Raw genomic sequence first — 15,470 nt, forward strand, 5'->3', positions numbered from 1 at the left:
CAATTACACAAGAGTAGAGTTTATGAGGGCGCAGATGCTAATATGCATGACAATACGAAATTTCACAGTTATTTATACTTTCCCTTAGGCCTATAATGATATGTATTAATGTATGCTCAAAAGAACAAAAGAACACATTCACATGTCGAAGTAGAATCATTATATATATGTATATAGGGAGAGAGAGAGAGAGATGCGGAGGAACCACCACAATGGTACACACATATCAAACGTGTTTGTGAATATAGGATGTGATGAGCGCATCTCTCTCTATATATATGCGCACATGACCACACAGATGTGTGTGTGTGAGTGCGTGCGTATGTGCGTTTGTGTACACGCATTAAGAGAAGTAGAGATAGCCTATCAAGGTTCATTTCATCTTACAAAAGTATCACGTTGCAGCTTCCATCAATTCCCTTCGTAAACCATTATACCGCCATCTAGTAATGTTATACTGGTTTGTCTTGTATCCGTGAAGCACAACAGGACAAGTGCTCGTTTCTTAGTTCTTATTTGGCTTTCCATATTTAGTCACTGGACGTTGAAAATCAATTGTAGTCTTGATTTGGTCCTACGAGTATGATATATTTTTTGTAATGGTATTTACGGAGATAAGGACAATAGCCACCTTATCCTTTTCTCTGAGACGCATAATATTACTTATATGCAGTAGATTGTCAGGAAACAATTGAATTTCTGCGTTATTGATAAGCTATTAAAATTAAAGTCTAAATCTTCATGAAGCCGCACTCGCTGTATTACAAATGACAGTTGCATATTGTCATCCCCCGTGCCCGGTAGATGGGAAATTAAAATAATTACAACTGTGGGATTTGGTCTAACATGAAAATAAACCACATACTTAGATCTGGCATGGAAATAATCAAAATGGAAATAAGGAGCGTGTCTGGATGTTGACTGATTAGACTAGATCGTGTCATCCATTGAAATATGACATTAAACTAGAATTTAATGTGTAAAATCCTTATTTGATACCCACTCAAGTCGATATCTAATTTCTCATACACTCACATACAAACGGAGAATAATTGTACAACTTCCTATATTTAGTTGTCAGAAGCAAGTAAATGTATACACGGACGGTTTCAGTGAGTACACCACTTGTTAAGTCAACTGAAAGAGATGCTCGATGAATTGTATTTAAGAAGTTTTTATAAATATTCCTTGTAGGTACAGTAGTAACATTCAATTTTGTAGAGGTATCCTAGTATTTGTGCATCTTCGTATGATCACATTTCTGCTTTTAAAACGTGTATTTCACATCACTAATGACTCTGAAACACTTTACAACAAAATACATTTCAAAACTTTGCATAATCTCATAGATAAGCCTGGAATCAATCATTTCGCAAAAAAAACATGCTACTGATGGTTCGGAAACAATCATATGAACTCTATGTTGTATAGTATGAACTGCTTCGACTACAGGTAATTTGCGATGTACAACAGAAAAGCTTCACAGGGAACACATGTTGAAAAGAAAATTATTCTGATTATATACTTATCGTAAGCGAAGCTAGGTTTTACTATAATTTGGCTCACTAATGATGCCTAACATGGCACGTTCACCTACTACAGGAGTTCATAAGTGCTTACATGCAAACACATATACACAACACCTATATACAAGTATATGCACATATCAAAGATTTTGGAACACCACAAACCCGAAGAGTTATTTTCAGTTAACCAAAAATGTTTGCCAATTTGTTCGTTACAGTTAATATGTAGACAAAATGTATAGCTGTTTGGTTTATGGACCTAAATGAAAATATATTACTCGCAGGTGGCCCCGAATTAGCACTTACCTCGAATACATTTAACAAAAGAATACTCTGTAATGTTTTATTTGTATGGTTGCATATTTATTGATTACATACATGGAGTACAACGGCATTTGTGTGAAGACTCTATTCTACCGGAAATAATCATGAAGTACTCTCGATTTCAGAATACACTACTTCATTTAAAGCAATTATACACTTCTCAATATGTGCAGTCCTAGACCTATAATGACGCGGATGTTAGCTTAGATGATGTTGGTTCACAAGGATGCTGATCGGTTAAAAATATTGTTGGGTGAATCTATAATTTTTCCTGCACTCATTGGTAGCTGTCTATTCTTCACAAATACTTTTTAAGATACTCAGAAATGTTTGGCTTTGGGAGATGAAATAAACTAGCGAAGTAGTTGCACCTCTTGAATGCATTCTCTGTTGAAAAGATTGTAATGCTCCGACAATATCGTTGGGATTTCTAGTTAATCACTTGTATTTCTTATATGGAATTGAGTTTTTTCTTCCATGAAGAAATTAACATTTTTATCTCTAGAATAATAATGCTGGTTGAAATACAAATCTGAATGGAAATTGAATTCGAGCGAGTATACCCAATTTCAAAATCGAACCTAATTCAAATGCAACTATAGCATTGACTAATTGATAACATTATAAACATATATATATTGATGTTGATTCGATGTTGATTCGCTAGCCTCTGCACGCATTTTTTTCTCTCCTTGTTTCTTTCTGTGTTTCTTTTCTGTGTATCTTTCTGTTGAAGAGCGTAGGCTCGAAACGTAAAAGACTTGTTTTATTTATATTCCTGAGCGCCATACTAATACAATTGTTTGTTTGTATTCCACCTGCCTTCGTCTTTTATTTATTTTCCAAAAGCTTCCCGTTATATATATATATATATATATATATATATATATATATATATATATATAGCATTTCTATTTATTGCAGAGCTTGTCATAAGCAGTTTATTGGCATTGTTGTTCTCGTTTTTTATAATCCCATATCTACATTTCTCATGATCCATAGGCATAATCAACCAAGTGGAAACATTGTTTGGGAATTGTGTGCCTAAGCTGTATTATACAATATTCCCTTTCCTTATAAGACACGTGGTTCAGATTGGAGGTAAATATCAGGTTGTTATGTTTAGCACCTTGTGTGATTACATAGAGATTTTCTCGTAGTCTCTAGAAGTACTTTATAGTTTCCTATTTCTCATAGCAGGTTTCCGAGATAATTTCAACTTTCTAGCATCCGATGGCAATGTTATACAGAATTGAGGGCCTAAAAGAAAATCTATTAAAGACTGTTGAAAAGATAAATCTAAACATTTTTAGTATGATACCGATAAATTAGATTGTTATATGCGGCGCATTTAATTGTTCATTATGTTTTCTTGTCAATTGGCTGTATTTCCTAGTTTGGGTTGATATGGCTAATTCAATATGGATCATTTACACTGTGCACTGTGGTATGACATAAAGGAAGATCGTCACTATTGTCTTCCATAAGTCGTAAGCTGATAAAAATCCACAGTTAAGTGAATGTTAACATACTTAGTGCAGTATGCTTAAAAAACAGTTAATAGTAATTATACTGTGAGAAAAAGAGAGCATAGGCTAAAGTTATTTCTAACAATAAGGCAAGTACGGGAAATAGATCCCAAACTGCTTCATTTTTATTTGAATTGAAGCGGCAAATCATAAATGCCCCTCTACATGCTGAAGTTGTGATGAGAAGGCCACTATGTAGGCGTACACAATCACACAGGATTAAGCGTGTAAAAGTAACATTTTTAAAAGTTTAGAAAGTCTGCTTACCCAGAGATAAAATATATTTATGAAAACAAAAAGTTCATTGAGTACATTGATCATCAAATAGCTAATCAAAAACAGTTACAGATTAGGAAAAGGAAAAAAATTAAATGCATTTCTCATATTTTAATCATGTTACTCTTATAAGACCCAACCTCATGCACTCAGCGGTCCCTTGTACATGGCCAAATTATAGGGACCCAGAACGGTCGATTTTGTCAATCCCATCGCTTCACTAATCGGTTCCAAAAGTAGGAAAGATAAAGTTCATTTTGATAAAATATGAAGAAAAAAGAACGCGGCAAGGCATTTTTCCGAAGATTTAAGTAACTTGTCAAAACCACCACACTATATGGCTAAATAATAATTTCAAATTGTAATACAATTCTAGTTCTTGATACGTACTTTATTTTATAGACCCTGTAAGGATGAGATGAAACAGCTAACATTGATAGGATTTGATTCAGGTAGAAATGCTTTGCAGCATTTCTGCCTAGCGCAGTAACGATTCTGTCGTCTCACAGCCTTGTATACAGCTAAATAATGGTTTCAAATTTTAGCATAGGGTCAGCAGTTTTTGAGGAGATGGACAAATCTGTTTTATCCATCCCAGAACTTGATTCGAAAACCAAAGTTAACCTCGGCACAATTTGAAATTTGAACCTAATGACAGACAAAACACCGCTAAGCATTTTGTCCGGAGTGCTGAAATTTCTGCCAACTTGTTACTTTAGACGGCTAAATACTGATTTCAAATTATGAAATAAGACCAGCAATTTCAAGGGATAGGGTTCGTCAAATACATGGATTCCAGTACTCAACCGGTACTTATTTTATCGACACAAATGTTGACATTGGTGGAGTTACAACACTGACCATAGGCGGCTAAATATTGGCTTCATATTTTGGCACATGGCCAGTAATTCCGAGGGAATACTAAGTTAATTTGATCAATCTTAGTGTTCAACTGGTACTTATTTTATCGATACCGAAAAGACGAGAAACAAGGTCGATCTCGAAGGAAATTTTACTCAGAACATACTGGCATACGGCTAAATATTAAAAATAAAAAATTAATTACAGCAGTTTGTTTGCTTTTGTCTCTTTCGCTTTTTCTTTACCATCGAATTACATTGAATCAACTATATGTTGCTCACTACATTGATTATGTTCATACTAAATTAACAATAGGATTAAATGAAGCTGGCATCCTGGGATAATTTCTGTCGGTGATTTATTCCTGTAATAAACTGCTGTTTAATCCAGCCAGTTTTAATAAAAAGCTTGTTATCGACTGTTCATTGGTATGATCATAAACGCATTTTAGATTCAACATTAGTGAAGTGTGTTCAACCGTTACAATGTTCCAGGATTCAAATCAGTTTTCAAACAACAAACCATTGTCTCAGTGTCCGGGAGGAAGATTTATCTGACTTTAAAAATTTTAAATAAGTTTTTACAAAGAATTACCAGGTTAAGCTTGTTATTGTTCTTAAGATATCTTGCTTTCTACAAATCGATCAGCTTTTAGGAAATGCAGCATCGATTTAAAATTTACCTAATCAGTTCTCGCTAAAGTATTAACCTTCAGCTTGCGTATTTTGAAAATATACTTTCAGGCCAGTAACAGGCAGGAATTTGAAGTCGGCATGGTTTGGTCGAAGGTGCATAAATGGCATAAGTAAAAGTAACCTTCTTTACTTTTAACATTAATCACTTTATACTGTTCATTTATTTAACTGACTAATCACTCAAAGTTTGAAAGTTATCAATTAAATTTATTCTTCAAAAGTTATATCACTGTCGAAATATTCACACATCCTATAAAGAGCGTAATGTCTATATAGACAGTACTATTGTCACTAATTACTCAAATATCCTTCGGCATTAGAAATATACTTTTCGTCATTTCATTAGTTGGGTTCGATAGAGAAAGCTTAGAAACGATCTAAAATTTTACAGATATGTTCCTCTTTACAATGCTGATTTTTATTTAGTAACATCATTCTTAGCATCTAATACGAAACTAGTATCTGGTCAACATGTATTTTCAATAATCAGCCGTGATAGCGAAAGAACCCAGTGTGCACGCTCACACTATATGTGTGTATCTATGTGTGTGCGCGTGTGTGTGAGTGCGTGCGTATTTAGCAGTTTATATATTCTATAATTTTATTATCGGTTCAACTAGATTCTCAGCCAATGCTGTTTTGTGAATTTTGAACCTTCAAGAGAACATGAAATAGTAAGTTGCTTTTTTTTATGTACAATTCGAAGTAGATAAAGCTACTAATAATCTGGAAATATTAAGTTAACACCCTCTTGAATTGCAAATATGGAAGGCTAAAGTTTAAAGAAAAGACAACTTGTTATGTGTATATGTGTGTGTGTGCGAGCTTGCGCACGCCTGTGTATATATGTGCATATCTGAGTATGTATATAAATATATGTATATACGTAAATATGCATAAGTTTATATATATCATATGCTTATATATATATATAATATTTAAATACATTACATGTTTATATAGAGTGTGCGATGGGTGCATTGTCGCCCTTTTATATTTTAATTTCCGTGCATGCGCATTGTTAGGTTTCCCTTTTGTCGACTACACGTAAATTTTAAATGTATTGATTGCAAAAAGTGAAACCTTTTGTTTTTTTCTTCCATGAAAGAAATAGTTATTTTCGTGCAAAAAATCTTTTTCAACAAGTTATGTTAAGTGTTATGTTATGTGTTCAGAAAGTCTTCAATGAATAACTTGATAAACAGTCAGTAATGTTAACGCTGTAATGATTTGATCAAATGATATCTTAGAATTCATTGCTTTATCATATTTTAAAGAACTTTTTAAATACAAAAATGTCTGAGGAAGTATTAGACTGGAATTTAGAATGATTTCTATTTTATTTATATATGTATATAATTATTGGAATTAAAATCCTTGGTCCCTCCTTCTTTGCTAGAATTAAGATTAGTGAAACACCAGCCAACACATTGTACCATTTTCGTTTTTTATTATAGCTCCTTCTTTTTTAACTCGTCGTTCAGTCATTGTTTGCAATTTATATATTCTGTTGTTACGAGATAAATGCAATTTTGACATTTCAATGGCTGGGTGCTAGAAATACCAGCAGAACAACAAGATTTCTGAGACAAAATTGCGTTTGATTAATTAAAATTATTTATTTCAATCTTCTTACAAGTAAAAGCAAAAACGTAAATTCTTATTATGCTGTACAGAATTCATTATGTTATTCGGAAATACGATAAAATTATTTCAATCGAGGCAGATTTTAACCAAAAACTGAATCTAATACCACCCAGTTTCAAACTCAGTGTTCTACAAGTATCATAACAAGGATTAGTAGTGAATATTTTTTAAATATGCGAGATGGATGTTTATAATTTAACAAATATTGTATAAATGTTAAATCGAAATATTACTTTGTAAAAAGATGAATATATGTAGAAAGCAAACATTTTTAAATGATTAAAAACAAACTGAAAACTATCCACTAAAACGTATTCCAGACGCATTTTATGGGACACCAGGGCTGTCAACTATTACCTGAAGATCCTAGACGATTCCTGGAAGCCAAAACAAATACTGGAGAACTGTGACGCTTAGGTTATCTACAAATAATTTATGACTGACTCACATATGTCAAATATGACTAATTCATCTAAGCGCTAAGACAGTTTTATGTCACATTCTTATGATACGCCGAGTCCTTGTTTCTTAAATACAATTACAACTTAAGCTGTATTTGGTCTCAGGGCATTATAGAACGGAAATCATTATGGATACTAAGTCTTCATCTTACAATAACACTTAAGTAGTGTGTTTTTTTACACAAGCATGAAATAAATTATTGAAAAGTCAGTTTCTTTCTAAATTCTTCCAGTTGCCACTCTATATCAAATGTCTGTCACACATATATTTAATTAAAACGATTCGTTCATTGCAATTCACAAGTGTGAATCAGCGAATTTATTTACACATAGTTCAGTACACAGACATATACATGTAAGCGTATATGTGTATATATATATATATGGTTGTATGCATGTATGTATATATATATATATTATATATATATATATATATATATATATATATATATATATATGTATATATATACACACATACTATATATATATATATATATATATATATATATATATATATATATACATATATACATACATACTATATATATATATAATATATATATATATATATATATGTATATATATATACAGTATGTATATGCATGTATGTATATATATACATATATATATATATATATATGTATATATATATAGACGTGTATGTTTGTGTGTGTGTTTGTGCGTGTGTGTATGTGTGTGTGCGTGTGTGTGTGTGTAGTGTCTGTGTCAGTGTCAGTGAAGTGTCACAAACACCTTTGTAAAATTTAAACATGGTAGATTTAGTATGTAAATATTTCCAATACTTTAAGCTAATACACAGTGAAATCAGTAGGATCGAACAACTGATTAGAGACCATTGCTAAACCTTGAGAAAACTTGATGAACTTCTTTGACTTATAAATTTCCAAAACGAAGAATGAAGATAAACTTTTGAACTTCCAATTTCGTCAAAACAACACTCGCCAGTAATCAATAAAAACAAAAGAGAGTATTATTTTTAGTATTACCATTACTCTTGTTATCGATACATTTTCTTCGTTTTTCTCCTTTTACAAGAGTAGAGAAATTATATAGAAAAACACTGACATTTATTGATTGTATAATGGAGATTATGGATAACCAAATAGTTTGCAAAGATCTGTGAATAGTTATAAGTAAACAAAACAACCTATGATAAATGTAACAAATATATAATGAAATGATATATATACCTTATGGCAAGTAACTTAGGGAGACATGTCAATAAATTCTTATCTGAAGTTGAGTAGCACTGCGAGATGGTTTCCCAGCCGCTTGTAGACTTAATATTATTTATATTACACTAGGCTGGGTGAGTATGGTTAATGTTCAGGACAGCGTCGTACAACTTACAATTCAGATAGTTGAATAGAGTATAATACAGTTATATACATAGAGAGCAATGAGCACATACGGTAATGTGTATATATTTATATAATAAATAACGTACATTAATGTATACTATGTATACATATATATATAGAATATCTGCCCATGAGGAAATATCTTCTACTACCATGTTCTTACTGATGAAATTCACCTCTCTGTCTATATACCTACCCTCTTTGGAATGTTGGCAAATGGAATAAGTATAAAAATGAACAGTGTCAATTTAATTTTAAAAATTCCATATGTGGCTGAAGAGTGCTCTACATTTTAAAACTGATGTAATACTTACATTGTTTAATTAAATGAAGTAGCATGAAACGATTGTACTACACTACCTTTGGATATACTCGTTGCTTATTTTGATTATAATCCCCCATTTGATTTATATGGATAATACCATACCAAATTCTGGTGCCTTTAACTTAAGTACCATATTCATCTGAATCTAAATTTTTGCTGAACTGATATATATATATATATATATATATATATAAAAACATATTCAGTTGTGTCTGGTGCGAGTCATTCTCTTTTAATGCCTTATAATTTAACACACTCACTAGTTAAATTTCCACTCATTTCCTTATTTGTTTTTCTAAAATTTTCTATGCGTCTTGCAAACTTTCCAATATTGAAAATGATGCAAGGCACGACGAAACCTTTAGAAAAATAAATATGTAAATGAGTGGAAATTTTACTAGTGAGTGTTTTAGATTATAAGGCACTAAATGAGAATGATTCTCCCCAGACACAACAGATTATACTTCAACACACGAACTCATATAAAGAAACCAAACCCCAAGCCGAAACATAGACAGTTATATATATATATATATAATATATATATATATATGCATATATGTATACATACATACATATATATATATATATATATATATATATATATATATATATGCATATATGTATACATACATACATACGCATACACACACATACGGATAGATAGTTATAGATAGATCTATGTTGATATATAGAAATAACAGTATGTGCTATATAAAGGTTTGTATTGTTTAGTAGATGAGAAAGTGTAGTCATAACGCCATTCAAAGGATCACTCGATTAAGAAGAATTTTGCACAAACATTTCATTGCCAAAGGGTAAATTTGAACGATATTACGGAATGGCGGTAAAAACACACTAGAAAAGTTTGGGTTTTTTTTTTTATAAAATTGCATCAGTCGTTTAATATGTTTATCTCCCTATAAATATAGAGATATTTATTCAACTCTTCAAAAAACTCAATATCAAAGTAATCAACCAAACATCAAGTCACATATTCAAATCTTTGCGACTCAAAGAGATGGTGGTAGCAAAGTACGCCTATGAATTTATGTAGGAGTATCTGTGTACGTGAACGTGTATATAAGGGTGTATATGTATAAACATAAACATATACATTTATTAATATGCGCAAATGTTTATGTACCCACACACATACATATATATGTGTACTTATATATGTATGTGTGTATGTACAAATGCATGCACACGCGCGGGCATACACATACACATATATATATATATATATATGTATGTATGTAGAGCACTCTTCAGCCACATATGTGTGTGTGTGTGCGTGTGTGTGTATATATGTATATTTATATGCGTGCGTATATATGTATATATATATATATGTGTGTGTGTGTACTTATATATATATATTATATATATATATATATATATATATAGTGTGAGTATATATATATATGTATATATATGTATATATATACATATATATATATATATATATAAATATTCTTGTTGCTTATTTTGTGTATATATATATATATATGTATATATATATATATATAATATATATATATATATATTATATATATATATATATATTATATATATATATATATATATATATATAAATATACATACGTAGATGCATACATTCATATTTAAAATATTTCATTTACAAAAAGTATTTTGTACTAATCTTCTACAATTCTGATTTCAGTACGTTTTAATGGAAATTCCTATTGCAATGTTTCTTTTGAAGAATAATATAGATTTATATCATTACAAGGAAATTCATATTCACAGGTGGAAGGAAAAGTGAACGCATATATGCATGTAAAATTAGAATTCAGTACAATTTATAGGAAAATAACGTAGCATATATTATCAGGTGACTAGTACAGGAAGAAAAAATCTTAATAGAAATGAAAAAAGGACGAAAAATAAAAAAAAATGATTAAACTATTGAAGTTTATATTTAAAATATGAATTGAATTTAATATATATTCTATAAATGTATGTCTATTACATATCTGTAAATGTGAATACTTATACTTGGATGGTTGTATATTTTGACTGTCAGGGTTAGTATGTGTTGCATACACATAAGCACACATATACACACGCTCTCATATACATGCATATATAATTCAATGTATGTATATGAATGTATTTGAATTTAGTGTGTTTCTGTGTGCATGGGTACACGTGTGTGCATATGGGTATGGTTTCAAGATGGCATCTTCCGAGATTGGAGGTTCAGAGACCAGCATGCTTTTGAATTGTTCAGCCCATGTTTAAAGCATCCACATTTGCTCCCGCTTTATCAGCTGTGGAAATATGCCATAATGTAGAGGCTCAATATACTTAGCTGTTTGATCTCACAAAATGCCAGGAATGATGATGAGGTGACAGCATACATATTTAAGGCCAATAAGTCATTTGGACACCTACAGTATTACTTGCGGTTACAATATGTTAAGCTAACTTATGATTCGAGTTTATTTTATTGTAGTTCTACTTACCCACTTTCATATCGATTAGACTTAGATATCGAACCACTAACTCTAGCGAAAACAGTATCAGTCGCACATGAGCTGCATGGAACAAATCTAAATCGTCTCTTGGAATGACAACACCACTAACACTAAGTTACTGAAAAGATGCAAAACCGCACGCATCGAGAACATCATCATGCAAAACCAGTTGCTTTGGACTGGTCTTGTATCATGAATTGGTGGGAGGGTTAACCTTAAGTTTCTCCTATGTATCCAGCCGTACAACGGTTACTAGGCAAAGGGGGAACATTGTGAGCTATGCAATGATGCCCTGAAAGCTATCGAAAAGTCGCTTGTTATGCATTCTATATAATGCGTAGTATAAACTAGAAACTCGAATAGCAGCTGGATAGATAGGTTTTGTTTTTAGATAGTTTGTATGGCATCTGGTCATCTGCCGAGAGATAAAACTCATTGCCACACACAAGACAACTTCACTATTATCATAGTGACCTAGTCATAATTAACGGATTTATTCTAAAGAAAACAGGATTTGTTGCATGTGTATCATCAATATTTGTCACCGGAGTGATTGTCGTAGACAATCAGATGTGTAAAATTTGTTGTTGGACATGGATTAATACTTTCACATTAATACATATATACATGCACATACAAACACGCACACACACACACACATACATACACAAACACACACACACACACGTATATATGATCAAAATAAACAACAAGATATCAAATAGTGGTGCAGTACGACCGTTTCAAGCAGCTCCATTTAATTGAACACGCGTATATATGATCAAAATAAGCAACAAGATATCAAGTAGTGATGCAGCACGACCGTTTCGAGCGGCTCCTATTCTCTGCAGAATAGTCTTAATGGTAAAAATTTCAATTCCTTTAGTAGCGTAAAAAAGATACCTTGATGAATTCTTTGCCATGAAACCACCTCAATTCTGGGAAGAGGGTATTTTCAAGTTAAAGGAAAGATGGAAACGTATTGTGCAACAAAATGGTTCATATTTGGTTGATTAAAAATGTAATGGCAAGTATTTTCTGACATTTTTCTTTCCTTTAAAAATCTGCATGAACTTTCCGGACAACCCAATATTTAAACAACGAAATTTTGTCCTGATTCTCTAATTAACTTATTACGTGTCCTATAGTGGTAAACATTTTGACTACTTGAGATGAATGATCCGCTTGGTATTCAAATAGAATATCCGAATGTTGACATCTACACGATCAACACAAGGTTAGGATGGCTATTCGACATGACTAATATACAGAGTAGTCGAATTGGTAAGAGGTATTATGTTTTAGGCGGAGAATCTGTTGCATCGCTAGCCTTTAGTACATATGTTACGCAACAAGCCATTCCAAGGTGCAGCTTCTATTTTTGTTTTTGGAGGCTATGCAAAATAATAGCACGTGTGTATGCGTGATGTTAAACTGCGTTCGAGAATGAACGTTTGCAAATGATTTAAATAGATTTCATTAGGATTCCATTTTAGACGTGTGTGTGTGAGTATAGCAGTAGCAACTGTTTATAGAACGGTATCATTGTGGACATCTCTTGAAATTGTTCGAAGCTAGATTATTTCCTGGAAGATTTAGAGAAACCTAATTAAAGCCGATCTTGAAAGGATTAGGGAATAGTCTGTTATCTTACGCTATACACTAGTGATCGCCTAATCATAAAATTTCAAAGAAGAAAACGAACCTTTTTTTCCACTTAAGGAAGAAGAGATAAACATTAGAATTGTTTACAATTTGCCGAAGTATATAATTTAGTGTAATTTTATACAAAGGTGTTGCCTAAAAGATTAGTGTTGTTCTAAAATAGAATTATAGCATCAGAATTACGCTGCTTACCTCAACAATATTATATTGGTTGAACTAGCTGCCAGGAATAAGCTATTAATACAAATTCGGTTTCCGATTTATTGAGGTTTTTTAACTTGATGTCTCAGTTACAGGCGGAGACTTGAATAATGATTCGATCAAGAAAAAAAGGATTCAATGTAGTCGCCCGGATCTTTCCTGGTTATGTGGCCAAAAGACAGTTTTATATAATTCTACGTTGTATGTACTTTTGTCTATTTGTTCTGATAACCTCGGTTAAAACATTCGATCCATATCGAAGTATATATTATAGTGTATACACAGAATGATAGACTGGTAGATAAAGGTTAGAGTTTAATCAGGGGATTAGGGAAATCTTTCAGAAACTGAATGATTCAATAGTTGAGAATGCAATGTAAAATTTATTTACAGATCATCCACTGACTGCAGATGTTTGTAAAACAGTAAATCTAAACCTATCGATTTATCGATTTATCACCACAGACATTGATATACTTCTATATTTTCTCATCGATCCTCTGTCACATCTTGATATGTGTGTGAGTGTGTTTATTCATGCGTGCATGTGTGTGTATGTTTGTGTGTCTGTGGTTATACATATATGTGGTTATACATATATGTATGTATATCGAACGTACACGCATTTAAGTATGTAATAGGATTGAAGTTAATCTACTATAAAGGTGCGATGTCCTTTGTTAATCTGATTCTAGTTGAAGAATGTTTATCGAATAATCCGTCAACATCAACTGTTTAGTTTGAGCTTTTTTTACTTAAATCCCATTCAAGAATACTTTATCCACCTTTTGATGTTGATTAATCGCACTTCTATTTCGTTAGTAGGGCGTACATTTGCGTACATTTGTATGATCTTATGCATGTAAGTATGTATGTCATTATTCCGCTTATTTCAACAATTCTTGGCAATAAGTAAAGATCCGGTTTCTAACCTAGATCCAAAGTTCCTTCATTGGAATTTCAACATCAAGAACATGGTATTTTTGTTTGTATGTATGTAGATCTGTATGCATGTATATATGTATATAGTGGAGGCGCAATGGCCCAGTGGTTAGGGCAGCGGACTCGCGGTCATAGGATCGCGGTTTCGAGGCTCCGGCAGGTAATGGTGCTGATCCCTGCTGTACTCTTTCACCACAACTTTCTCTCACTCTTACTTCCTGTTTCTGTTGTACCTGCATTTCAAAGGGCCGGCCTTGTCACTCTCTGTGTCACGCTGAATATCCCCGAGAACTACGTTAAGGGTACACGTGTCTGCGGAGTGCTCAGCCACTTACACGTTAATTTCACGAGCAGGCTGTTCCGTTGATTCGGAGCAACCGGAACCCTCGTCGTCGTAACCGACAGAGTGCTTCCATCCATATATGTATATATATATATATATATATATATGTGTCCATATATGTGTGTGTATGTATGTATGTATGTTGAGAGGCGGTTGGATGGAACCTACACTCGCCTCCTTATGAGAGCTCAAAATCTCCCGTGGAAGCGCCATCCAACCAAAATGCAATATATGGGAAACTACCACCTGTGTCATCTCTTGTGAAAGGTAGGAGAGTCCAATTTGCTGGACATTGTTGTAGAGCTGAAAAAGAAGTAATTTCTACTCTTCTCCTCTGGAAGCCATCTACTCGCAATACCAGAGGGCGCACACTCTCCTACCCTGATGTAATCTCCAGGGATACAGGCATCCAGCAACAGGACCTCCGTAATGTCATGATGGACCGTGAAGTCTGGCGTAGCATGGTAAATTCCATTGTCTCGACCACGGTCGAACAATGATGATGATGTATGTATGTACGTATGTATGTACGTATGTATGTATGCATGTATGTTTGTATGTATGTATGTATGGTCGCTTGCATGTATGCATATGTCTGTATTTACATAAAAGTATACAGGTGTGATCGCAGAGTGTGGGATGATTCTCTTGCTGTATCTTACAAATTTAGTTTTATTTTGAGTTTGTCTGTGTTTACCTAACTATATTTCAGTATTTTCGTACACACTTTTTCTACTCCACTTTTTTTTATGAATTTTCCAATATATCTATATTTATACACTTATTTCA

The sequence above is a fragment of the Octopus sinensis genome, linkage group LG4 (genome assembly GCF_006345805.1).
Source record: "Octopus sinensis linkage group LG4, ASM634580v1, whole genome shotgun sequence".
Classification (NCBI taxonomy): Eukaryota; Metazoa; Mollusca; class Cephalopoda; order Octopoda; family Octopodidae; genus Octopus; species Octopus sinensis.